General features: G+C 37.0%; 1 long non-coding RNA gene across 1 annotated transcript; it reads left to right on the top strand.

Annotated features, from left to right (window-relative positions):
- Window positions 1-38: 38 nt before the first annotated feature.
- On the top strand, window positions 39-27,780 carry LOC140608022 (uncharacterized). The gene is made up of 6 exons (XR_012009971.1): window positions 39-934; window positions 4,333-4,428; window positions 4,637-4,803; window positions 7,717-10,741; window positions 21,642-21,717; window positions 22,365-27,780. It is a non-coding gene; the product is annotated as an uncharacterized lncRNA (long non-coding RNA).

Genomic DNA, 27,780 nt, shown 5'->3' with positions numbered 1-27,780 from the left:
GGAAGTAAAGTGATGAATAAAGACATAGCTTCCATCTAGCAAAGACCCTAAGTGAAATCAATGAGAAAGTCCTATAAATTGTTTCCATAGGATGTAAGTGTTAAAAAAACATTCATGCATTTGACAAGTTTTAATTCAATGTTTACTACATGTAGATACTCGTCCAAGTTAGGCATAGGTAACATAGCTAGGCATAGATATGACAAATAAACTTCCTCGTGGAGCCTACATGTGTGGGGTGGAGGACAGAATAAAAACGAGTGCACAAATAATTAAATGGATGACATCCAAGTGTTATGAAAGGAGAAAAGCAGGGTTATGCTGGAGAGGTAGTTTAGTTTTGTAGGGCTGCTGTGACAAATTACCATGGACTGGGAGGCTTAAAAACAACACAAATTTATTCCTTCACAGTTCTATAGGCCAGAAATCTCAATCAAGGTGTTGGCAGGGTTGATTCATTCTGGAGTTGCTAAGGGAAATTTGATTCATGCTTCTTTTCTAGCTTCTGATGGTCGCTGGCAATCCTTAGTATTCCATGGCTTGTAGGAACATTGTTACCACTCTGCCTCTGTTTCTCAAAACCTTTTCTCTTTGTGTCTTCTCTTCTTATAAGTACACCTGCCATTGAATTTCAGGACCATTCTAAATCTAGGGTGATCTCATCTCAGGATCCTTAACTTAATTACATTTGCAAGGCACTTTTTTTTTTCTCCTAAATAAGGTCAACTTCATAGACTTGAACATAATTTTGAGGATGTCATGACTCAACCCACCACAAGAAGGATTGTTACTGAATGAGAGGTGGGCAGGCTACTTTAGAATGATTGGAGAAGGCCTTTTAAGGAGGAGACACTGAGCCCAGATTTGGATCATGAGAAAGAACAAGCCATTTGAAGAGTTCATGTGTGAAGGTCCTGTGCTAGAAATGAACACGGTAAGCTCAAGTAAAGGAAGGAAGGCCAGTATGGATGGAGCAGTCAGGGTAAAGGGAACACAGGTAAAGATATGGGATGAGATCAGAGAGGTAAGAGAGGGGCCAAATCATATAGGGTCTTATCGTCAATAATTTTGTGCTTGGTTTTATTATTATTGCACTAGAAAGGCTTTATTGGAGAGGTACAGTAGGCAGATATGCAATTCTGGTGCTCAGGGGAAAGATCTAGATCAGATACACGTTCACTAGCCATCCAAATATAGATGGTATTTTATGCAATGGGACAGGATGTGGTCACCTAAGGAAAGAATGGCAAAAAAAAAAAAAACAAAAACAAAAACAAAAAGACAGAGTTTTGGGTCATCTCAATATTTAGAGTCCAGGAAGAAGATTGAGCAAAAGAGAATAAGAAAGAGTGGTTTGTAGATGAGAGGTAAACCAGAGTCCTGTTGTATTGTGGAAGCTAACAGAGGTTGGAGGGAGGATTTGGTCAACTATGTTGAATACTGGAGAAAGGTTAAATAAAATGACTACACCACCAACTTGGCAAAATACACATCAGTAGTGTCTTGAAAAAAGTGGCTATAGTAAAGTTATGGAGTTGAAAGTCCAATTGAAGTGAATTAAAGAGAAAATGGGACATGGGGAAATGAAGGCAGTAAGTTTAGGTAAAATCTCTGTTAAAATTTTTGTTATGAATATGTAGACAAATAATTTATTATTCAAACCAGGACAATTTTGAGGGTTAAGCGTGAGGAGGGAGGCATGTTAAGAATAAATAAAACCACATAATTAAAAAAATCAGGTTTTCAGAGCATAATTTATATTCTACATAATTTATCCTTTCAGGTATACAGTTTGATGAATAAATTTCGTTACTTTGAAAAAGATTATTTGTTAGCAAATTGGTTTTAATAAACCTGGTGGATTTGTAAAAGTTTTTTCAAAAGCCATTTTCAAAAAGAAAATTCTCTCTAAAAATAAATGTATTCACTATGTGTAATAAGGAAAAAATGTATCCTCACTATATTGATTTTCTGAACAATAAAAACAACATAAGCACAATAATTATTCTTGTCATATTGTTCACAAATTTGTAGTCCTTCATTATATTTTTCTCCATTTTTTTTCTAAAGAATGTACTTTTTCCAGTGTGGTCTTATTATCAGGAATTTTTTCATAAAACTGTCTGCAATCTTTTAGTGTTGATTTTATGATTTAAAATCTGAAATTGTGACACCTTATTTATTCTTTGTAAAACACAATATTTAAAATGAAGAATATCTTAACTAGCGCTGGGATATGTGGTAAGCTCAGAGCAAATCCTGTTAATTGAGGACATCCTCAATTTTCATTTTTTCTTTTTGGCAAGAGATAATAGACTGTTTAAATATTTGAGCTCATTTTTTGGTACACTTACTGTCTTTTTTCCTTCATTCAAATTATCTTCTCAAATATTTTTGTAAGACAAAGCTCTCTAATACACTCATCTCCATTTATAATTCTTTTGATTATTATACAAATTTTGATGCTATAAAATAATACTCTTTCTCAACTTCCTTTTATTTCTGTATAAAATATGATTTTTTTCAATAACAAAAGCTCTATCAAAATATGTTTCCCATGAGTGAAAAAGAGATTCTAAAATATGGTTTTGGAGACACCTGGATAGCTCAGTTGGTTAAGTGTCTGATTCTTGATCTCAGCTCAGGTCATGTCATGAGTTCAAGCCCTGTGTTGGAGCTATTCTCCAGCACGGAGCATACTTAAAAAAAATTTAATAAAATACCATACATTCATACATATGATTATGGAATCTCACAATCAAATCTTGGATAAAGAGTGAGCTCTTATCACTTAATATATTTAGTTACTTTTTGCTTTTGTAAGGATCAATTTCAATGCCTTCATATCTGTAAGCTTTATTTCTAATCATTGCAATTTGTGAGAATTCAAAATTTGAAAAATTTTTTAATGCTCCATCTATCAGTTGCTTTGATTACAGACTTACAGCTGATTCTAAACAAAATGCAACCAAAATTTAGAGGACTTGTTTACAGAAAGCACATTACCATTGCAGGATTCTTTGGTTGATTTACAAAGTAATAGTTCAAAAAGAGAATTTTTTTTTTTTTAAAGATTCACTTATTTATTTATTTTGGAGAGAGAGAGAGAGAGAGCATGCACACATGGCAGAAGGGACTGAGGGAGAGGGAGAGAGAATCTCAATCAGACTACCGGTTGAGCACCCGATGCTGAGCTCCATCTCCTCACCTTGAGATAATGACCTGAGTCGAAACCAAGAGTTGGGTGCTCAACTGACTGAGCCCCCGAGATGTCCCTCAAAAAGACACTTCTAAACTCTGATGTCAGGCATTAATGTAAGAAAGAATTCACTGTTACACTGAAATAATTTTTATATTCAATATTTAATAGTCCAGTTGCTTTGTGTAAATATAAAAAGATATTTCTATTATGGTCAGTATGGTACCACAAGCTTTTGCATGCAGTTGTGAACTATGGGCACACCAGAATCAATCCCTGGAATATATCTGCTCCAAAGTTCCTTTGTTTAGTAGCAACACTATGTTGAATCATGACACTGTGTTCTACCACAGTTGTTTTCATATTAGTACCACATACACAAAAATTTTACCTTCTGTGTTGAATTTTGGTGGATTCGCAATAGTGTGCACTATGAAGTGACATATTTCAGTATTTCCAGAATGAACCACTAAAAACTTTATTATATTCCATGAAATAAATTAAATAACCAATTATTGGAATTAACTTAATTGCTTTTTTATTTGGAATATTGAATACTACTGACAAAAAACAGGCATTAATGTTTGCAAAAATCTTTTGTTAATGAAATCATCACATTAGCAGTCATCACTTCACTTTTTGTACATGTAAAAGAAAATCTAGAATAAAAATGGAGAAAATTAATTTACAAGAACAGCCATTTGATCTAAATGAAAAGTCATGCCTCATAGAATGAAATGCACATACGTTTGTAGCTGCACATGTGAAATGACCATCTTTGGGCGTGGTCCTTTTAAATTCACTATTAAATTTTCAATAGATGTTGATGTGCTTTCAACATACAGGAGTCTTCTGGTTTTGGCCCTTATGGCAGATACTAATGTCAACAAACATTTTGTGCAATTAAAATTCTGTGTTAATGTCAACAAACACATGTCACCAACTGTTTTCTGAGAAATTTTGAACTTAATTTTGAACGTGCATTTTTACTTTTGAGTTCATTGTTACCAGGTCATTGAAAAATAAAAATGCTTTATCAAACAAACAATAAATAATTTAAAAATGATTTATATGCTTTAAGGTAGGACTATTCAGGGTACATTCTTTTATATATTTCTTGTTATCTAACTCAGGATTTCTCACCGACACCATTTGGGGACTTGGCAACCTTGTGCTACTTGTAGTTCATGGCATGGGCAATAGATCGACTGGCTGGTGCATCAGACCTGGTAAGGTTGGTCTCCTGGGCCCAGAAGGAATTAATTATCCCCATCTGCTCCTGTCAGCCAGTAAATGCCATGTTACCCTGTAGCAAGGTGGTAGTTAGACTGTATCACAAAAAGGTGAGGCCAAAAGGGAAGGGTTACCACTGCTGCCTTTCAGACTTAACCAAGTGTTAAAGTACAATTGTTGTTTGTGCCTGTGGCTTAAATACAGGAGCTGCAACAGAGGCAGATACTTGAAGTACAAAGCAAGAACTCTATCACACCCCTTCCAACTTATTTTGAAGCAAAGATCAGTAATATTGCCTCGTTTTAAAAAATGAAAAAAATCTGGAACAAATGGTAACCAGACAATACACCAGGACAGCAGGTGTAAAAAAGGTATGTCCTAGGGAAACAAGTACTAATGGGTCACCTTAGTTATAAGGAGCAAAGAAATGGGGCTATAGACAGAGGGAGATATAAGGTCAAAGGGATGTGTTTGTCACTTGTTTTTAAGATAGAAGAAACTAAGAAATGCTCTGAATGTTATAGGGTATGGGTTAAAAGGCTTATAATGTAAACTGGAACCTTCAAAAGGAACTTTTCTGGAAGAGACCATCCTTGAGCTAGTTTTGACTAGACTAGTATTGAGGAGAAAGGTTTGGGGATGGCTCATCATGATGGAGGGACCAGCATAATAAAGACAGGTTAAATAAAGTGAAACTCTAAGAATAGAAGCAAATTTCTTTTTTTTTTTTTTTTTAAGATTTTATTTATTTATTCATGATAGTCACACAGAGAGAGACAGAGAGGCAGAGACACAGGCAGAGGGAGAAGCAGGCTCCATGCACCGGGAGCCCGATGTGGGATTTAATCCCGGGTCTCCAGGATCGCGCCCCGGGCCAAAGGCAGGCGCCAAACCGCTGCGCCACCCAGGGATCCCTAGAAGCAAATTTCTTAGGAGAATATATATAAAGGAATAGAGAAATGAATCAAGGAAAGAATCCTAAGAAATGAAGAGATAGGATGAGAAAAAGCAGCTAGACAAAGGTCAAAGTCAGAAGAGCACAGGGTCATTAAAGCCAAAGGAAGAATTTTGAATGTGAGTGAATGTCCCACAGAATCAAGTGCAAAAGAAGACCAGTAACGTTAGATTTGATCATTGAGAGGTCACCTGGCAACTTTCAGAGAGGCAGGGTAGAGGCAGCAGCAGCAGTGATGGAGGTCATTGCCGGCTGGCAATGTTGTTACCTGCAGTGGACAGGACACTGTCTGAGACAGAAGAGCAAAACACAAGGAGAAAAGAAAGCTTCCATCAGAAAGGGGCACGTGGTCCCAGATGGTGTCATGGTGTGTGTTTATGTTTCGGGAAGGGATTAAGTAGAATTGGTCGGGTTCGAGGAAAAGGAAAGATGTTAATAGAGGAAGGCCCCATAGGAACCCCGTCTGGTTCTTATCAACCAGAAAGGATGACAGGAGCAGATGAAGAGGGGCTGTTTTTGAACTGATGACCAAAAATTACAATATGTACTTAGAAGTTTATTTCACTAAGACCATGGGAGCTGCTGAATGCCCCTGATCACTAGACCTTTTGGTAGAAAAACAGTTTTCCCTCTCAACATTAGCATATTATCGCCTAGCAATTCACAGTTTATTTTATTTATTTATTTTTTAAAGATATTATTTATTTATTCAAGAAAGATACACACAGAGAGACAGAGACATAGGCAGAGGGAGAAGTAGACTACCTGCGGGGAGCCGGACGCAGAACTCATCCCAGGACCCCGGGATTAGGACCTGAGCCAAAGGCAGACCCTCAACCACTGAGCCACCCAGGTGTCCTGCAATTCACAGTCTAACCGTGGGTTTTTAACAATGCAGTATAGTAAATTCAAGTTATGCTTAACATTTATAACTTTCACCAGTACTTGTAGACAAAAGCACATCTGGGGACATAGTGTTTAATGCTATCTATAATTGAATACTGACTGGTCCACTGCTAACTGTGTGACCTTGAGGAAACAAATTAATTTCTCTGTACCTCAGTTTTCTTACATACAAAATGGGAATAAAAATAATACCTCATAAGGTGGCTTTGAGAATAAAATGAGTTAACAGATGGCAGCTCTTAGACTAGGGAGGGTGTAGAGTTAGTTAGGACTCAGATAGTATTACTCCAAGGTCTCCACAGCAGTGGTGGTGGTGGTGGGTGGGGGGTCTTGGCCACATCCCTCACAGATACTCCTTTTTTTTAAAAAAAAAAAAGATTTTATTTATTCATTCATGAGAGACACAGAGAGGCAGAGACAGGCAGAGGGAGAAGCAGGCTCCCTGTGGGGAGCCTGATTGGGGACTTGATCCCCAGACCTCAGGATCAATAGCTGACCCAAGGGCAGATGCTCAACCACTGAGCCACCCAGGCGCCCTCCTCACCCTCCTCACAGATACTCTTTATGCTTTATAGTTTCTGAATATCTTGGGCTCATTATAGAAACTTGCAAGGCTTTAAGCATTCAAAACCAATCCAAATGTCACTATACTTTGAAAGCTCTATTAGCCATGCAAATGTGAAGCTGCCAGTACTGTAAATAATTACAATAAAGAAAGTAATTACATCCACTAACTGGTACTTTGCAGGCCATTCAGGTTTCCAGAAGTTGACTTTGATGAGTTAGTAAAACAAAAGGAAAGAAAGACAGAATAATCTGTTTCTGAGTATATAGAATTTTGCTAATCTTGTTTATCTGAAGTCCAAGTCAATACTCCTACAGTTTAAATAGCAGTAAGAATGACTACCATTTATTGATACTTCCCAAGTGTCGGGATCCCTGCTAATCTTTTCATAAACATTATCTCATCTGACCTTTAATGAAATCCAACATGATAGATATTATTATTTCTGATAGACAAATGAGGAAATAGAAAATTGTAAGCTTTAAATAACATGTCTAAATTCACATGTCTAGGAAGTAGGTAGAGGTTCTATCTGAAGCCACTTAGGAGTCCTATTTTTAACGCCAGGCTTCTAAACCACCGCATTGAGCAGCTCCCATGGTCTTGGTATTCGTTCTGCATTTGGACGGCTTCTGTAGTTGGTTTGCAGACGGGCTACACTTGGAGTCATCTTTTATCCAATACAAATCTTAAAAATGGGTGTAAGTGTGTATCTATATATGGAATATAAACATACAGTACCCCCAAATCCTTTATTTTTGTGAATGCAAAGGACATTAACTTCTCTTCCTTGTTCTCATTTCCCTCCTCCTCTTTATGCCTCCTCTTCTAATTCCTCCTCCTCCTTCTCCACAAAAGACTAGAGAAGCATGAAGACTGACTATCACCCTGGTTGCAGAGATTGACCTGACCACATGGAAAGGAATAACTTCTGAACCCAGAGATGCTCTCAGTTCCCCTGTTGTCCTCCTGCTTTGCTTAGCATTCGTATTTACAATGCATCTTTCTTCTGAAGATCTAAAGGCTCTGAAACTCATGTTATTGTCATAGGGCTGTGACTCAAATATATGCAAATTTAAATTTAAATTTAAAAAGAGAATGATTAATTTAGAGGAAGCCTTGCTTACTTGGTGCTGACTTGCTTCTTTTTCCTGTGTTGAGCATGAATTTTCTGAATCAGCAAGTGTATCCCTCTGCAGTGGAATGGTGACCCAGCATCTCTCTTTGTTGAATCAGAGGGTGCTGTATATTCGCATTTCCTTTGGGTTGACTGTCTACATGAAGCTCTGTCATACGTACTTTTTATTCATGCAACGCATCAGGTAACCAGCAGCAGCAAAGGTTAACTCCTAGGGATGCCAGCAGGACTTCTTATTCAGAGGAAATGGTTTGTGATAAAGAATCATCTGCAGCTAAAGGCTTTTATTCCCCTTCCAAGCTTGTTTTCACGTTTAAATATTGCTTATATGGAAAAAAGCCAGTGATATTTTGAGTGTGTGTGCATTATTTTTTAAGTCGAGGTGATTCTAATATGATCAGCAGAAATCATGAATGACTAATTTGGGCTCTGCTTGTTACAAAAACATCTGTGTGATTTCTTTTTCTGATAAGTACATTTGATTGAGGGTATTCCAGAAAATTCTGCTTTTCACATTTTAATACTCTTGGGAAATATTTATTTATGCTTATTGTGTGCACAGCTCTGTACTAGACACTGGGAAGGGAGGTTATTGGAAGGAGAGAGGAATGAGACATCCAGAAAGCCGCAACAGACTCAGCCCTCAGAAGGGCTTATTATCTGGAGGAGGAGGCATCGCATATACACACCGGACAGCCGGGAAAATGATTGGCCTCTTTTGTTGACTATGTGATGTGAGATCTCCAGTTTCCAAACCGGGACCTTAAAGTTGGAATTACTGCTGCTAATACATCTGGTTCTAGCAATGGCCTTTCAGATCTTTTGATTTCAAATATTCATGCAAACATCACACTTCATTAATCAGCCCATGCTGGATTAATAATATCCAAGTTAACTGGAAGTAATAGAAAATATGAAGAAGAGGGGGAAACATTCTCCAAACAATTTAAATCTCTTTTATTTTCTAGCTTTAGTGCTAACTTAATGTGCTTTCTGTTCTGAGCAACACTTTCCTAACTTTTGCCTTTCCTGTTCGTCCCTACCCCAATCATAAAACTACTGAGTAGCTCTTTAAAAATAACCATTACCCAGGGGAAGAAAAAAAAAATGAAAGGATGGTGTTAAAGTCTTTTCACTGTGAAGGAGAAGGGAAGAACGTTCTAGGGGAATGCTAAATACATTTTCATAGAATCTTAGGCTCAGGAAGCCTCTCAGAGATTGAGTTGAATATTCCTCCAGCAGAAAGTTCCGGTTTTCCAATCTCTGACTTGCTCAAGTAGTTCCAAAGGCTTCACGTGCTTCAGATGACTTCGAGATGACTCCTTTGTGTGTCCCACTCACAAGGATTAGTCAGAGTTTTCTCCGTTGCAGGTGACAGAAAGCTGATTCAGTGTAGCTGATGCAAAAATAGGAATCTTTTGCTCTAGGTAAGTGGGTAGACATAGCTGAACCCAGGAATTTGTGGGCTGTCATTAATGATCTTGTCTCCTTTCTCTGTGTGGGTTCAATATCAGGCATCCTCTTCTCATGTTGTGGCAATGATAGCTACTAGCAGCGATCAATTTATATTATCCTTTTACCTAGGGATTATAGTGAAAAGCCCAAGCCTCTTTCTTTCTTTCCTTTCCTTTTTTTTTTTTAAAGATGTTTTATTTATTTATTCGTGAGAGACACACACACACAGAGAGAGAGAGAGAGGCAGAGACATAGGGCAGAGGGAGAAGAAGCAGGCTCCCTGGAGGAAGCCTGATGCAGGACTTAATCCCAGGACCCTGGGATCATGACCTGAGCCAAAGGCAGATGATCAACCACTGAGCCACCCAGGTGCTCCTGAAGCCTCTTTCCTCAAAGAATTTTGGGGTAAAAAAAAAAAATCTCAACAAGAGCGCTGATTGGGCCAGCTTGGATCACATGTCTACTCCTGAAACTGAGGGGTACAGCCTCTCCCACTCAAACTGTGTGGATTTAAGATGGGGCAGGGTGATTTCCCAAGAATTCTTAGGTATCTAAACATGTATCTGTGTACTATAAACCTATAATTCAGCCTGTTCCAAACATAATTCTTTACCTCTTTTTCCTAAATCAGCTCCTCCATCTTTAGTCTAGTCTCAGAGAATGATGGCACTGTGTTTTACCAAGTTGGCTACACCAGAAAACTCAGAAACATCCTAGACTTTCCCTTTCTTTGAAGCCCTGTAACCAATCACCGCATCTCTTCATTTTGAAGGTAATATTTCTCAAACCTGTCGACTTCTATCCAATCTGATTCTATAATCCATTATCTCTGGATTTCTTCTGTAAGCTCCCTGACTGGTCTCTGTGCTTTCACTCTAAAGGAATACTCTACAGTCTAAACACATTTCTCAGTGGCAACACAGAGTGACCTTATAATGTCGAATTCTGATCATTTTAGAGCCCAGTTTAAATTACTTCAATAGCTTTCATTGCCCTCAGGATAAACACAAAACTCTTGACAGGATTGAAAAGGTCTGTCATGATTGGATCATTGTGAATACCAGTGCCATAGAATAAAAATGTATTTTGGGGGTCAATTTTGCTTGCTGGTCATTAAAGACTTTCTTTTTATAATAATGGACTTAGCATGAAGCAGAATGCAAAATTCAAATAATTTGAAGATAAAATACTTAGGGTAGATGTGCAGCACTGGTGAAATCTGGCTCTCCTCTCCAGGTATGCAATTGGATTACCCTTCTTGGCCCTTCAAGGTTGGATGTCTAATTCTAGGTAAGAATTTGTGAGTAGATTATTTAATTGCTGATGGGAGGCCTTCTAGACCTCTCTTTCCTTTTGACAAAATGGTTTGTAATATTTCAGATAGTAGCTTCTTCATCCACTTATATCTTGATGTCAGAATGATGTTAAGAAGATTCTTCAGTCAGCTTGTGATATAGGTGAAGTGGGAGTAAGAAGCAAACCTTCTTGTTTGTTTGTTTATTTATTTATTTATTTATTTATTTATTTATTTATTTATTTATTTCTTATTGGTGTTCAATTTGCCAACATATAGAATAACACCCAGTGCTCATCCCAACCTTCCTGTTTTAAATGAATGTTAGGGATATTTGTGACTACCGCACAACATAGCCTGTTTGTCCTGCCTGAGGCAGTAAGTCCTGTCTGCTCCAACTCCACAGGGGTAATTTTTCTTACTTTTCTGCTGTTAGAAATTCAGGTGCAGTTTGAAATGTACTGCTTTATGGCATCTAGCCTAATGCCTTATGTATACTAGATGCTCAGCAGGGAGTCTGCTTCTCCCTCTGCCCTTACCCCTGCTTGTGCTTGATCTCTCTCTCTCTGTCTCCAAAAGATAAATAAAATCTTAAAAAAAAATCTTGAAGGTTTAACTTGTGATCTTTTTTGAAGTTAAGAGAATATATTTTTTGGCTTTTCTATATAATGATCATAGAGAAGTAATTATTGAATTGATCTGTGACACATTTTATTTCTATTTTTTCCTTCACAAAGGGTGAATGCTATTTTTGGAAAACATATAATCATAATTCTAACACATGTCCCAGTACTATTTATTTATTTATTTTTATTATTTTTTTTAGAAAGGGAGAGAGATAGAGAGGTGGGTGAGTGGGTGAGGGGCAGACATAGAGGGGAGAAAGAATCTTAAGCAGGCTCTGTACTGGGTGTGGAGGCTGATCCAGTGCTTGAACTCATGACCATGAGATCATGAGCTGAGCCAAAAATCAAGAGTTGGACACTTAACGGACTAAGTCACCCAGGTGCTCCATCCTTTACTATTTAGAAGTCATATACTAGAGCCTTCTTCTGAGTTTATTTGATAAATACCTGAGGAATTTTTAGGACAATTAAATGTATTTTCTTCATCATGATAAAAATGTGATGCTCTCAACTCTGTAAGAAACACACAAAAGTAACTCTCTGTGGATGTGTGTGTTACACATATATTACAATGTCTGTTTTTGAAGTTAATCTTTTCTTGAACAGGCTTAAGAGAGGTCTCAGTGAATGCTTGTAAAGTTGAGTCAGTGTTGAGAGCAGTAAAAAACAAGGAATGAGCAGATTTCAACAAGATAGTCCTTTATTGCTATAAAAGTACACTATGCCCACCCCACCCTAAAAGTCATTGCAATAGGCAGCTATGGGTCTCATAAAGAACTAAAAACATTTACGTTGAACTGCAGCAAACCCTGCGATTAGCAATGCTGAGAAAGGTCCTCAGATTTCCTAGGGTTGGCCAAATTCTCTTTTGATCTAGGTAAAGATTGTTTTCCTGTTTAGGTATATGTGTTTATCTCCAAATGTTGCATATCCTCTACTGATTTTGCTTGCTGGTCATTGTTTCATTCATTCATGGAGCACAAATTCAAGTTTTTAAAGCTAGGTATTTCCACAACTCTAAGTATGACAAGAATTTCTAACCTGGGGTAAAGTGTAAACTCTGTTAAGGTATTCATGTATGTATTTCCCATACTGTTTAAATAGTCACATTTTTATAAATGCTTTTGGAAAGAATTTGCAGTTACAAAGGTAAGTTTATATAGAAACATATTTTGCTTTACCTTCAAATTCAACTTTTATGTACAGTTTTGATTACAGGTATGTCTGTGATGAGGAATTTGATTCAGGAGAAAATGTCCATTTTTATATATTTGCAGTGTTATTCAATAGATTCAACTACTACTTTCTTCAAGAAGCCTTTTGTGTTTCATCATATCCAAATTCTAATTAATCAGAGAAATTTTATATACACACTGCCTTTTTATCTCTTTTTATTTCCTTCCACATATATACATACCTAGTCCATGTTACAGAGTGGAAATGATTTAAACCTAACTGTGTAAGTGGTAAATTATATATGTATTAAGAGATTTTCATACTCGTATCTTTTCAGAAAACTTTCAGATTTTCTCAAATGTTTAAATCATCTATCTTTTGTGGTATAGTAAGCCTAAATATAATAAGTATCTCTTTCATCAGAAAGGTATTATAAAGCCCTCTAAAGACAGGGACTGCATGTTTTTCAACTTATCTGTTTCATAGACTCTAATATAGAAATTTCAAACACTTTCATAAATATAGTTTTCATTAAATTATTTCACTTTTTTTTCTCATGAAGCTCATATAGGTGACATGGAATTTGCTAATTTTGAAATTAAACTGTTGTGCATTCTATCTCACAAAGCTGGGATAAAAAAATTGAACTTTTATTATCTTAAATCTCATAACACTTCTATTTTCTTTTATTTTTATATTTTTTTATTTTTATAAATTTATTTTCCATTAGTGTTCAATTTGCTGACATATAGAATAACACCCAGTGCTCATCCCGTCAAGTGCCCACCTCAGTGCCTGTCACCCAGTCACCCCATCCCCCCACCCACCTCCCCTTCCACCACCCCTAGTTCATTTCCCAGAGTTAGGAGTCTTTCATGTTCTGTCTCCCTTTCTGATATTTCCCACTCATTTTTTCTCCTTTCCCCTTTATTCCCTTTCACTATTTTTTATATTCCCGAAATGAATGAGACCATATAATGTTTGTCCTTCTCCAACTGACTTATTTCACTCAACATAATACCCTCCAGTTCCATCCACGTCGAAGCAAATGGTGGGTATTTGTTGTTTCTAATAGCTGAGTAATATTCCATTGTATACATAGCCACATCTTCTTTATCCATTCATCTTTCGATGGACGTGGAGGCTCCTTCCGCAATGTGACTATTGTGGACATTGCTGCTATAAACATCGGGGTGCAGGTGTCCCAGCGTTTCACTGCATCCGTATCTTTGGGGTTAATCCCCAGCAGTGCAATTGCTGGGTCGTAGGGCAGATCTATTTTTAACTCTTTGAGGAACCTCCACACAGTTTTCCAGAGTGGCTGTACCAGTTCACATTCCCACCAACAGTGCAGGAGGGTTCCCCTTTCTCTACATCCTCTCCAACATTTGATAAAACTTCTATTTTCATTGATAGTGTCATCATTATTATAGAGAACCTGAGGTGCTGCTGCTCATAGAGTGTAGAATTTAATCAATGGTGTGCATGGGAGTGGGTAGGTGCAGGTGGCTCACCTTGGATGCAGGCAATGGGCAGTTGCAATGTTTGTGGAGAGCTGAAAAATAACTTCAAGCCAACTAAATGTCAGTATGCTCTTATTAGGACCACGCATTGCGTTACTAAACAATGCCAGTGATCACGACTCCTCTCCATCAGGTTGCACGGTTTCAAAGCCTTTCTCTCTTGTCCTCTCAGTATGCCAATGCTTTGGACCACAATTTTTTCAAGTTAAGTTGCTCATTATTTCATAAAGTTTAGTTATTTCAAAACTCTAATATTTTATAAAAAGATTTTTTCAGACCCTTGAGTAATATATATTTTCAAAGAATTCAGTCATCTCCAGGCAAGGAGCAATTTTGTTTTCATTTGGTCATGATAAAGCAGTCATTGACTAGGACTCTGGGCTCAAAAAATTGAGTTTTTCTTTGGCTAGAGGCAGGGTGGGAAGTGGGGGGAGTAGACAAGTGGGCGACCTCTCAAAACCTCATCTAGCCCTACGTATTCTAAAAGAACTTTTTTGGTGTCTTTCTTATTCCCTGCCATGATCTTCTCTTCTATCTGCCTTACTGTAAATGTGGGCAACTGTACCTGGCAATTAAAGATAAGCAAGGGGAGCTGGCTAGAATTGAGAAACTGTCCACAAAGAATACATGCTTGAGTAATTAAGATATCAATACATCATTTTTATAGTTCTCGTAATGTGTTTACCTAGGACATCACCACAAATTATTCACAGCATGTGATTTCACTTCATCAAAAACATTAAGGGAACAATCATAATAATGCTCTTTTGCTCTCACAATTCCTCGATTATCTATTATTATAACTTTTAATATTCTAACAAGTATGTATGAAAACTTAAAGCAACAAGGTAACTGGAATTCATTTACACTGCATCTGTTTAGAAAGGTAGTATTTTGCGATAAAAAAAAAGAATTGACTCTAGATCCACTTTTTTTTTTAAGATACACCATTTATTAATTGCATGGTAACTTTCAACATGCCAGTTAACCCCTTACAGCCCACATTTTCTGTTCTAAAAAACAGAGAACATAGTAGCTAACATATCCCTCCTCTGGGGTTGTTATGAAAACAAGGGACACAATGTATGTGAAATGACGTTGAAAACTTGAAAGCAAACTCAAGAGTCTACAGGAGCCAGCAGACAACACAAATGTGTGAATCAGACTCCATGTAATAATAAGGGCTCTGTGGTGTATGGCTGGGCTGGAGACTATGACCCATGGCTAAAGCCATTCAACTGTAATTATTTATTTTGTAAAATGTATCAATCAAACAAAGCAGTTTGAGTATCACTGTTTGTAATCTAACTCAAAAAGTGAATACAAATGTAAGGGGCATATTTATAGGGAGGTGTAGCATAACTTAACTCCTATAATAAAAGAAAAATAATTAGCTCTTGAATATGTTTATATATCAGCAGAAAGAATTTAGATGAAATGAGAGGGAAAATTTCCCCAATACTTCCAAAGTATATTATTTATGTATCAGCTTGGAAGACAAATATGGCGAACTGAACTGTCCAAAGTTCAGAGTGATGTCCCATTCTTGGTGGACAGGTTAGAGCTGCCTTGACTCTTGCTGATAAGCTCAGCTATTTTCCTTCCCATGTACAGTTCTGTGTTGGGTGTAAAGATTCAAAGAATTGACTGAAACAAACAAACAAACAAACAAACAAACAAAAAACTGTGGGTGAAAATGAAAACATCATGTGTAAAGATAAGGGAGAACAAAATTGGAGAGGAAGAGGACAGATAAAGTGATGGCAGAAAATATGATTAATACTTCAGTTACATCGTAGTTACTTTGGGGGGGGGGTTGGAATAATTTGAGCAAAAACCAGTAACTAAAGATGCAATAAAGAAAAGTTTTTCAGCTAAAAATAAATATGAGTATAGAAATTAAAATCTTTTACAGCATTCTATACACATGATGCAAAAGAGGTGATAACCTAAAAACTCTTGTAACATTTAAAATAATCATTTTTAAACTAAGTAAAATCATTATGTAATCAAAATGCAAAATATACAGAATTGTTTATGGAGGAAAGTCTGTATCCCATCTCTGTCTCTTGTCTTTTTTATATAAATGGTGGCATTCTATACATAATTTTTTCTGTGCCTTTATGTTTTTCTTTTATTTAATGGTATATACAAAAGACTGTTCTATATCTTCTAATTAATGAACTTTTCCCTTCTTTTTCTTCTTTTTTCCAATTACTATAAAATGGGCTTTTATCTTTCCTGAAAAATAGTACTGCCAGCTCAAAGTCAATAACCCTAATCCATGTGTTCAGAACTTTTAGTCCCTCTTAATTGTAAGCGGACAATCAAGGATTACTACATATTTTTAAAAAAGATTTATTTATTTATCTATTTTAGAGAGAGGGGGTGGAGCGACAGAGGGATAGAATCTTTAAGTAGACTCCCTAATGAATGCGGAGCCTGATTCAAAGCTTGAGCCCATGACCCATGAGATCATGACCTGCCTGAACTCGAACCAACAGTGGGTAGCTCCACTGACTGAGTCACCTGGCGCCCCTGACATGAGAGAAAGAGATCAGACAAATAGAGCAATAGAAAAAAGCAACTTTGAGAAAATGAGATTATTCATCAAGAAGAAAACTTTCAAAAATATATAACACTTATAACCTTAGGAAGATAAAGGAAGTGTGCATCCATGAAACAATAACTGCGTGACATAGAAATGGAACATTCAGAGAACAAAAGGGGTTATTAGATATTATAAATATGTTAATAGAAATGAAAATCTCTCTAAGTATTGGAAAATAAACTCGAGCTTATAGTCTAGAACAAAAGACAAAGATTTGGAAAACAGAGAAACAAAAATAAGAAAAAAATGATATAGCACCATCTCAGAAAAACCAATATCTGAATAGTAAAAGTTACAGAAATAGAAAACAGAAAACCCAGAAAAGATGAGATCATTAATGATATGATTCAAGAAAATTTCCTACAATTCTGTTTCCCCAATCAAGAGTTTCTATCAATGGGTGAAAATAGGTCCATAACAAGATTTTTAGGAGCATTGCCTGAATTATGAACCAACTGAGAAATAAGGCAACAGAGGGCAGGGGGAATAGCAAAATTATCTTCATTACTGAAAAAGTCTAACCTGAAGAACATAACTGTATTGATTTCCCTAGGCTGATGTAACATAGTATCACAAATTGAGCGACCTAAAATAACAGAAATTTATGATCTCACAGTTCTAGAGGCTGGAAGTCTGAAATCAAGTTGTTAAGCAAGGCCACTCTAAGAATCCTTCCTCACCTCTTCTAGTTTCTGGTGTTTGTTGATAGTCTTTGGCATTCCTAGGCTTATAGATGCATTACTCCACTCTCTGTCTGCATTGTCACATGGCCATCTCTCCCTGTGTGTCTTTCTTCATCTCTTATAAGGTCATCAGTTATCCTGGGTTCAGTACCATGCAAATGACTCTTATAAGGTCATATTAATGGAACCTGAGGGTTAGGACTTCAAAATATCTTTTGGGGATACAAAATTCAACCCATAATAATGTTAGGATGAGAGCCAAATGGACCAGCTACTGAAACTTAAAATATAACAGACTCACTTTTATAGTCATGGTGCTCTATTTTAGGATGGGACTTTCCACTCAAGTAAAACTTATGGCATGGAGAGCAGAGAGGAGCTCTCACTCCCTGCAGTAAGTTAACTCTCAAGAAGAAAAAGCAGAGCTAAGCATGCCCAGTTTTTTCATAATAGATTAGCTTAAGCCACTCTTCCTTTCCAGGGAGATGTTAGTAAAGAGAGAAGAGTGACAAGTGTGTCTGGGTGATTCAGTTGGCTAAGCACCCAACTCTTGATTTTGGCTCAGGTCATGATGTCAGAGTTGTGGAGTCTGCTTAAAATTCTCTCTCCTTCTACCCCATCCCCACCCCTCTCCCTGTCTAAAAAAAAAAAAAAAAAAAAAGTGGTGAGTGACAGGAGAGTTTCCTGTAAGGAAACATTAGGAGTGGAGTGGGGGAAAGCCTTTCCTCAACACAAACATAAAGAAATAAATTTGAAAAGAAAATCCATAAAATGTAAAAAAAATAATAATAATTTCATAATAATAATGTAACTCTGAAACTCCAAATTATATTAACAAGACTAGACATTCAGGGATAAATTTCTCATCTTGTATGGGTACACTCAAAGTTAACATCATTCTTGACTTTGAAAACCAGGGAAATATTATATGTTATATATTACATATTATATATTATAAAATATATGTATTTCTTAAAACCAAAATGTAATCATTATAAGCATTAGAACATTGGACATATACCTTCTAAAAAAAACTCTAGAGAAGATAAAAGTAAACAAAACACAGTTCATATATTATAGAATAAAAACAAAACATCCAAGATGAAGCACGGAAGCATAAAAGTTTTTACAAATAAGATTTTAAAAGATTAAACATACTTGTTTTAACAGTAAATAAAAACAACATAAAGACTCCGTTAGGTGTCCAAGATATTCAGTTAATTAAATCATAAAATAATAACGGTCAAAAGCTGATCAACAAGTATAACAAAAAAGGAAGCAAGGATAACAATATTTTACATAACAAATACATTCTTAAGATTAAATTTATATTGCTGAATAACAACAGAGAAAGTTATATGAAAAGAAACTTGACAAATAAGAGGAAAAATTGACAGAAACAATAACAATCTCTCAATCTCTCCAGAACCTTCTTCCTGCCCCTAGTCTCAGGTAAGGCATACAGGATATGAATAATGAATTAATGAGGATGAATTGATAATTAAATAGTAACTAAACTAAACTATAAATCTTTTCAAGTGTTGATGGGATATTTCCAGAATTTGATCAGATATGCAGACAGAAAATGCCCTAAGAAATGAACCACATTCTCTGACTGCAAGATAAAACACCAGAAATAAATAAAATTTAAAACAAAATCAAATCTGTTCCAAATATTGAAAAATGTCTCTCAAATCACCACTCATTCAAATTATTGAGTTAAAAATAATCCATATGAACCTTTTGGGGAAAATTGGATGGTGCCAAATTCCTACTCTGGCACAAATCCATAGTCCTACATTACATGCAAGAATAAAGGGAACTATATTAAGCATTCAAATCAAGGCAGGAGAAAAAGAACTATGAACTAAAACTAAAGAAACAAAGTCAAAATACTCTAGAGAAGATTATAATTTTGACACTGAACATATCTAGTTACTAAAAATAATTACGTCTACAACTCAGTGGGATCAACCAGCAATTTTATTTACTATTCCTCTTAATTCTACTCCTATTTTATAAGATGCTGTTGGGTGCACTCTAGGAGTGTTTACTTACAAGATGGGTTCCAGAGCAATTGGAGAAAGGGCAAATGAGAAAACATGCAAAGTAGTAAATGTGGGCAGGCCAATTCCAATTCTGGATAAGAGAGTTGTTTAGGTTTTCTTGATGTCTTAAAAAAAAGTATTTGTGGACAGCCCAGGTGGCTCAGCGGTTTAGTGCCGCCTTCAGCCCAGGGCCTGATCCTGGAGACCTGGGTTGAGTCCCACGTCGGCCTCCCTGCATGGAGCCTGCTTCTCCCTCTGCCTGTGTCTCTGACTCTCTCTCTCTCTCTCTCTGTGTCTCTCATGAATAAATAAATAAAACCTTTAAAAAAAAGTATTTGCAAATGACAAACCCTGCACATTTAAAAGAAAAAAAAAAAGAGGCAATTTCCTTTCAGGGGTAGATGGAGCCATTTGTGGGGTAGATAATATCATTTCTGGTGGCTAGTAGAATACCTGATACAGGAAATCTGTTCATTGCTGAAAGGTGTGCTTCCCCCTGCCCCCAGCTTTATTGAGATATAATTGACAAAATTGTATACATTTAGTGTGTACACCATGATGATTTGATATGTATACATTGAAAAATATACATCATTATCAAGTTAATACATCCATCACCACACATTGTTATTTATCTTTCTCTCTTTTATTTATTTATTTTTTTTGTAGTAAGAATGCTTAGGATTTACTCTCTTAGCAAATTTCAAGTATACAATACGGTATTGTTCACCAAGTCACCATGCTGTACATTCAGTCCTTAGAATTTTCTTATCTTATAATTAAAAGTTGGTATCTTGGGACGTCTGGGTGGCTCAGCAGTTGAGCATCGGCCTTTGGCTCAGATCGTCATCCCGGGGTCCTGAGATCCAGTCCTGCTTGGTCTCCCTGCATGGAGCCTGCTTCTCCCTCTGCTTGTGTCTCTGCCTCTCTCTCTGTGTATCTCATGAATAAATAAATAAAATCTTAAAAAAAAAAAATTGAAATTCTAAAATCAAGAAAACTGAGAAGACTTGTAGACAAGAGTTTTTACGTTTATATTCCTGGTGATTAGCACTCTGAATCTGTGCTATAATTAATTGTTGAATGAAGCATCTTTAGTGTATCTACATTTATTATTCCTTAAACGAAGGAATAAATGAAAAGTATGGAGAATAGTCTAGTTACATAAAGAACTAGGAAAAAGTTCCTTGGGAAGGAGTGATCTTTCTGAGATGATAACAATTTTCCATATTTTTATCTGGCTGGTGGTTATAGATTATATACATAAGTAAAAATTTCTTGATCTGCCCACTAAACGTTTGTACCTTTTACTGTATATAAATTATACCTCAAAAGCCAAAACTAAAACCAAACAGATTAAAAGAGCTTATTCTTTGGAACGTTTGACCAATTCTTGCTGCTTGTTTCTTTTCTCCTGTTAAGCAAACCACTTAAATTTGATTCAGTTTTGGTGTGGAATACAGAGTACCTTTGTGAAATTTGTTAATACAGTTGTCTATTTCCAAATAGTACATAACTGTTACTGCTGGCAGTTCTGACAGTAAGTGCAGGGTAAATATTTAAGACCATGCTCACTTTTTCAACTTTACAAATTATTTTCTATACAACACATACTATCAAGATATGTGTTGAAAATGGAAGACTTATCTAATCAATTTTCTAGACACTTTGTTTTATTTAAACTTATAATTCGCTTAATGCTAGCTATCTTCTTGAGTCACAGCCGTGAGTAAAGTATAAAGAGCACAAATGAAGGCTGTTCAAGTGATTTGAACAGGGTGATAAGTTTTTCTCTAGAGATGGCCACTTTAGTCCCTTTCTCAAATGAGTGTACACCTAAACTTAAGTTCATTTTCTCTGGGGCCCCTGGCTGGCTCAGTCGGTGGAGCATGTCTCTCGATTGAGGGGTGGTGCGTGCGAGCCCCATGTCAGGCATGGAGCTTACTTTAAAAAAAAGAGAAAGAAAAGAAATCCATATTCTGAAAATGATGTAACAAATTCACAATTTCAGATGGCTCAGATTTTTCACCTATTTCTAGCAAGTGAGGTCCAGTTACCATTTGTTGACATTCGTGTAATCTCAGAAGCATTTTTCCCATAGTCAAGTTGGGTTTCAAAGGTCACATTTATCAAGTCTTAGAAATTGACAAGCATTTTGAGTGGGAGATGTGTGTAACTGTCTGTGGCCTTGACTCAGCCTTTTGGTATGGTGTTTTCATTTGAATACAGGGGCCTGATTGAGTTGTACCAGCACAGAACGTCTGCTGAGATTGTTGTTTAACTATGGATGTGATCCTACTGAAAGGTAAATTTTCTAACCTTTGAATGGTATGTTGGGTAGAGCAGGAGGACAGGAATAGCACGAAATAATTTCTTTTTTAAGATTTTATTATTTATTCATGAGAGAGAGAAAGAGGCAGAGACACAGGCAGAGGGAGAAGCAGGCTCCACGCAGGGAGCCCGACGTGAGACTCCATCCCGGGATCTCCAGGATCAGGCCCTGGGCTGAAGGTGGCACTAAACCACTGAGCCACCCAAGCTGCCCCTAATTTCTTAAAAATTAAGTAACAAAAACAATCTTTAAATATTTAACCATTTCCCCCCATATTTAGGACTCATTTATCCAGTAAGTATAAAAAGAAAACCTATAAGTTTATCACCTCAAATTGTGAACAAAATATTTGCAGGACAGCTAAACACATGTGAATTGAATTGTGGCATTAATGTACAACTTTATGAGTGGAAAAGGATTTTTCTTTCAAGAAATTTAATGCACTTCAGGCCCAAAGTGGTCACCCTTAACCCTTTACTAACTCATTTGTTCTACCTTGCTCAAAACTCAGCTGTACTACATTTCTTACCATACGAATCTATTTGAATAACCTCAGTTGATAGTTTTTTAAATTCTCCAAATAGATAAATTTTAATTAATTCATTATTTTTTCTTTACAGATCCATTACTGGGCCGAGATGCCCTCTCAAAGCAGAAAGTAGTCAAACTGATTCTATCAAGTATGTTAAGATATTTCTACCTGGGGAAAGCTGTTGCAGTAGACTTCCAAGAACCGTCAGATTCTAAGATTTTAGTCCTGGGTACTGTTTAGGGCTAAAATAACCAACCAAGACTCTTGCCTGAGTATCTTCCAGGTATTTCACTTCTTTTATCTCTAATCCTCTAAACAATGTGGTAAGGTTGGTGTTATTATCCCTGTGTTACAAATGAGGTCATGGACACTCAGAGAGGTTCATTTAACTGGTGAGTTGTTTATCTGAAATGCAGAACTAGGTCAGTCTCATTCCAGCATTTATACTCTTTTCATTGAACTTGCCCTGGGTGCTGGAAAGATTCTGGGAAAGCACAGTGGTGTGGAGGGATATATCTTTCCATTACTGTGTTATCCTCTTTGATGACATAGTTTATCACATGGTTAAAACAAAAAGCAAGACCAGCCTGTGTCTAAGGACTTCCTCTCTCCTCACCTGGAAGCTGTTCCTACGTGTCCTCTCGTGGCCTATGATCTAACGAGGCTCCCATATGTTCCGACGGTGATATCTCAGTTTCTAGTGTCACTGGCTTTCTGAGCAGCAACCAGAGTCAGGAAATAGTCAAAGTGCATTGAAATGTCTGTGGGTAAGTGGGATTCTGTGGAATATGAAGGGACCATATACCTTCAGACACTAATCCAGGCAGCACCATCCTGTACTTCTCTAATGAGCTTGACCCATGCCTTCTTTGTCTATATATGTCCAAATGCCTCATCAATCCTGCATGTGTGTTAGTTGGGATTGCTCTGTTTTCTGCCTCATGAATGGGAGTGATTGGCCTCAGTAGATGACTGATTATCATAACCCAACTTTTCGCTGGCAAGAATACTGGACTTGAGGGTGCCACAGTTCCACGGTTCTAATTCTCTCTCCTTTGTGTTGGCAAACAGATAATGCAGGATGCAAACAAATAAACCCAGTCAACAAATGCACAAACAAAAGAACCCATTGACCATGGAAACAACCCATGATATTGCAAAAAAAAAAAAAAAAAAAAAAAGTATTTATTTTTGAACAGTACAGAGAGAACACATGGCCAGCCTATGTTTGAATCTGTATTTTCCCTTTATTGTTTTATAACCTTGGGTAAGTCACTTAACCTCTTTGAGTCTTTGTTCTTTATTTGTTAAGAGGGGATAATAATTTTGACCTTATAAGGTTGTTATGAGGAAAAAGGAAATCTGTGCAGACATGCACCTAACTCAAGGTATGGCAGTGAACCCTTGGTAGACATCCCTGGCTTCTCTTTCTCCCCCTCCCTCCTGGGTCTACTGGCTTCTCTAGGCAAAGGTTGTTTTAGAAGGTGAAAGGACCCTTTCTTCCCATTCATTTAGAGGCATCAAATAGCCTTTGTCTTTTAAGAATCTTGAATTGTTTATTTTGTATGAGCTTTTAAAAATAGCTTAGTTAGCAATTCAGGAAACACAATTACAAAAGGATAATCTAGACTCAACAATGATTGTAGTGGAAAAAAGAATGAAATGAAAAACAAAAGAGAAAGAAACAAGGAGAGTGGCGTATACATTATTTACAAACAGGAACACTTTCTACGCACAAATTCCAGGCACCTCATTATTTTGTAAACTATATATTCTTCTCAAGTATGGGGCAGTTTAAGTTAATGATGTGATCCATTCATCCTGCCATGTTTTATTTATGTTTTCTTCAACAGTGAAATGAATAGTCAGAAACAATGCCCTGCTTATTCTGTGAACAAGAAGAGGAAAGGGAAGTGTGTGTGTGTGTGTGTGTGTGTGTATGCATGTGTGTGTGTGTGTGTCTGTGTTTCTCCCCGTGATTTACGACTCAGGATGATTTAAACCAATTCTACCACAGGTTTATTTTTTAAAACCTCTTAATAATGTTTAGAAATGGAGCCTAATACTGAGGACAGCAAATGGCAAAAACTCTGCAGACCTCTCTGTTGAAGACCAACCCTGTTTCTCTCCTGCTTCAGTCTGATTACCTCTGGGGAATGTGCTGTTCCTTGGAACGAGTCAGCCCTGCACAAAATAAGAGAGGTTGAAAAGTTTAGGACGTGGAAAATATGTGGAATTTGCTCTTGAATAGTGATTTGTATTTTTCTTTTGCAATAAATATGACCAATGACCCAGATAGGAGGATGGTAATTACTTAATGAATCAAGCTTCAGCAATGTAAAAATGCTTCATAATAAAAATGAAAGCAGTAATAGTAGGAAACCAAGTGAAGTAAACAAGTACAACGCTCCTTGTATTTGTAGATGTACATTTACAAATTCCAAAGTGATGACTGTGGAAAGGATTAATCTCATGACACTGGCACTGTCTACTTCCATTGTTGAATTGGTTCTTTTGAATTTGTGAACAGATAATGTTCTGTGTTGAATTTCTTCACCTACCTGGGAATCAGTTAGCTGGGACGATGTGTCACTCACTTAGGACTGTGATGTAGCAGCCCACGGCACTGACAATCATTTACCTGTACATGAGTCCCCAAACTCTAACAGGCTCAGGTTTTTCAAAGTAAATCATTTCCAAGTCTGTTACAGCCTGTGTAGAAATTGCTTTTTGCTCAGTTATGTACTTAAAATCTGCTGTCCATGTGAAGCTGTCCTTTACTACCTACCATTCCCTTAATTTGTGAAGTGGGATATGCTTCCAAACCTTAAAGAGAAAAAGAAACTGTTTTTATAAAGGGGTGGATGAAGGGGAGGAGTCAAAGCTGTGAATGCACAAATTCTGGCCAGTGCAGAGCCAGATATTCACGGAGCCATTTTTGCCTTTTGAAAGGAAAGTTGGCAGCTCTTTACCTTAAGTACATGGTACCACTAGGTTAGCGGGTTTGGGAAAGTCCCAGTCTTTCTTGTAAGACAAAGGATTGAATTAGATGATCTTTAAGAGCATTTCCAGCCCTAAGACGCAGTGGGAGCAAAATAACATTTTCGAGGTCAAGAAAATCTTTTAGAGAAAAGTAGAAAGCTCCTTAGATGTTAAAAAAACAACAATAGGCTTGAGCAGCTTTACTTTCCTCCCTGTTCTACGTCTGAGTGGATTGTAGTAGGTAAATTAATCTGAGTTACTTGATGCTGTATCTATGGTTGTTGCTTTCTCTAGACCAATGTTTCTCAAGTATTAGCATAAGAATCACCTGAGATGGGGCCCCTGGGTGGCTCAGTGGACTAAGCCTAAGCATCTGCCTTCTGTTCTGGTCATGATCTCAGGGTCCTGAGAGCCCCATGTCAAGCTCCCTGTTTGGTGGAGACTCTGCTTCTCGCTCTCCCTCTGCCTCTACCCACACCTTGTGCGCGCTCTCTCTCTCTCTCTCTTATGAGAGACACACAGAGAGAGGCAGACATAGGCAGAGAGAGAAGCAGAGTCCCCATGGGGAACCTGATGTGGGACTCAATCCCAAGACCTCAGATCATGACCTTAGCCAAAGGCAGATGCTCAACCATTGAGCTTCCCAGGTACCCCAAATAAATAAAATATTTATAAAAAAAATCACCAGAGAAGCTGTTAAAAACATAGTTGTATCTCGAGAAATTGGTTCAGTAGATCGAGGGAAAAGCCCATGAATCCGCATTTTAAAGACATTCCAGGACATTCTAATCCAGTAATCACTAAAAGTTACAGTATCCTCAAGAGAGAGGGGATGTTTTCCTGGGAGATGTTGGGAGTTATCCAGCTAGTGGGAGCAAGGGGTATGTTGTAGTCGTCTATCTCTGCTTAGGAAAACTTGGGTACTAGTGTTGGAGCTAGGGGAATGTATAGTATTCCTCATGTGGGTTGAGGTTGAATCATTTCCAGAAGCTAATGGTTCCATTCAACTAAAAGCAACAAATAAGAAACCTACTGAAAAAAACACTATTTGAGAAGAAAACAGTTCTAGCATCCAAGCGATTAGTAGAAAGTAAGGGAATTAAAGAAGTATAATGATAAGAAAGAATTCTTATCAAGTTTCTAAAATGTGCCAGGTACTTTATATACATTTTTTCTTTTAATCCTTACAACAATTTATAGCAAAGAATTAGTCCTATTTCACAAATAAAGAACCCTAGACTGATAGACCCAGTAATTCTCAACCTGACAGCATATTAGAATCACCTGGGGGGAGAGGGGGGAACTTTGAAAAATTATCTGTGCCTGGCCCACACCCCCAAAATTTCCAGTGTCATTGGCCAGGCACTGATACCTTTATAAATGCCATGGAAATGTTGATATGCAACGAGGGGTCAGCATCACTGATATTAGCCCAGGTTAATAGTATTAAAATGATTCCTAAAGGAGCACTCACAATGGACCTCCTTCGACCTATTCTGAGCCTCCTTCGACCAATTCATCACTCCAGCCCAAACCTCCAAGGTAAGATTGTTGAATGAAAATCTGACTTCATTAAAAATGTCCTCAGGTCATAGAAACAAAATTTAAGAGGGAATTTTTAAAAATATTTTTTTTATTTATTTATGAGAGACAGAGAGAGAGAGGGGCAGAGACACAGGCAGAGGGAGAAGCAGGCTCCATGCAGGGAGCCGGATGTGGGACTTGATCCTGGGTCTCCAGGATCACGCCCTAGGCCGAAGGTGGCGCTAAACCACTGAGCCACCCGGGCTGCCCTAAGAGGAAAATTTTGGATAACGTGATTTACGTTATTTGGTTACTACTATGATCTTGAAAGGTCAATATTATTGTTATGATCTTTCTTACAGATGAGGAAATTGGGGTCTGGGTTATTTTTAATTTTCTTGCCCATTCAGGATAAAAAAATTGTAATCATTAACTGATGAATTCTTCAATATTTAAAATTAGGAATCTGAAATAACATTGGCACTCAGGTGGCATTATGTGTTTTTTTTCATAAGTTTCTAGTGTCTTCTTAATGCATGTAATGCTATTGTAATTGAGCCAATTTAAAGAAAGGGTGAATCAAGTGTTGAGGATGGAGACAGATAAAATGAGGACATTCTAATTAGAGAGGACAATATATTCAAGAAACGACACTAGTGTAGTGTGACAAGAGCATCAAGTGTACATAGTTAATAGGTAGGAGGGAAGGTTAGCAGGGGAAGATCATACATCACATCATATGCTGAAGAAATAATTTTGAATTTTTTCTTCTAGATCTGCACTGTCCTGTACCGTAGTGAGTAGCCATATGTGGCTATTAAGTGTTGGAAATGTGGTTAGTCCCAGTCAAACTATGTTCTAAATGTAAAATACATATTGATTTTCAAAGACTTAGTCTGAAAAAAAGTAAAACACTGAATAAATAATGTTTATATTCATTGCATGTTGAAAAATATAATTTTTGGTATTTTGGATTAAATAAAACACCATTAAAATTA

This window comes from Canis lupus, chromosome 17, assembly GCF_048164855.1.
Source record: "Canis lupus baileyi chromosome 17, mCanLup2.hap1, whole genome shotgun sequence".
Lineage (NCBI taxonomy): Eukaryota > Metazoa > Chordata > Mammalia > Carnivora > Canidae > Canis > Canis lupus.
This window is presented reverse-complemented; position numbering and strand designations above follow the sequence as displayed.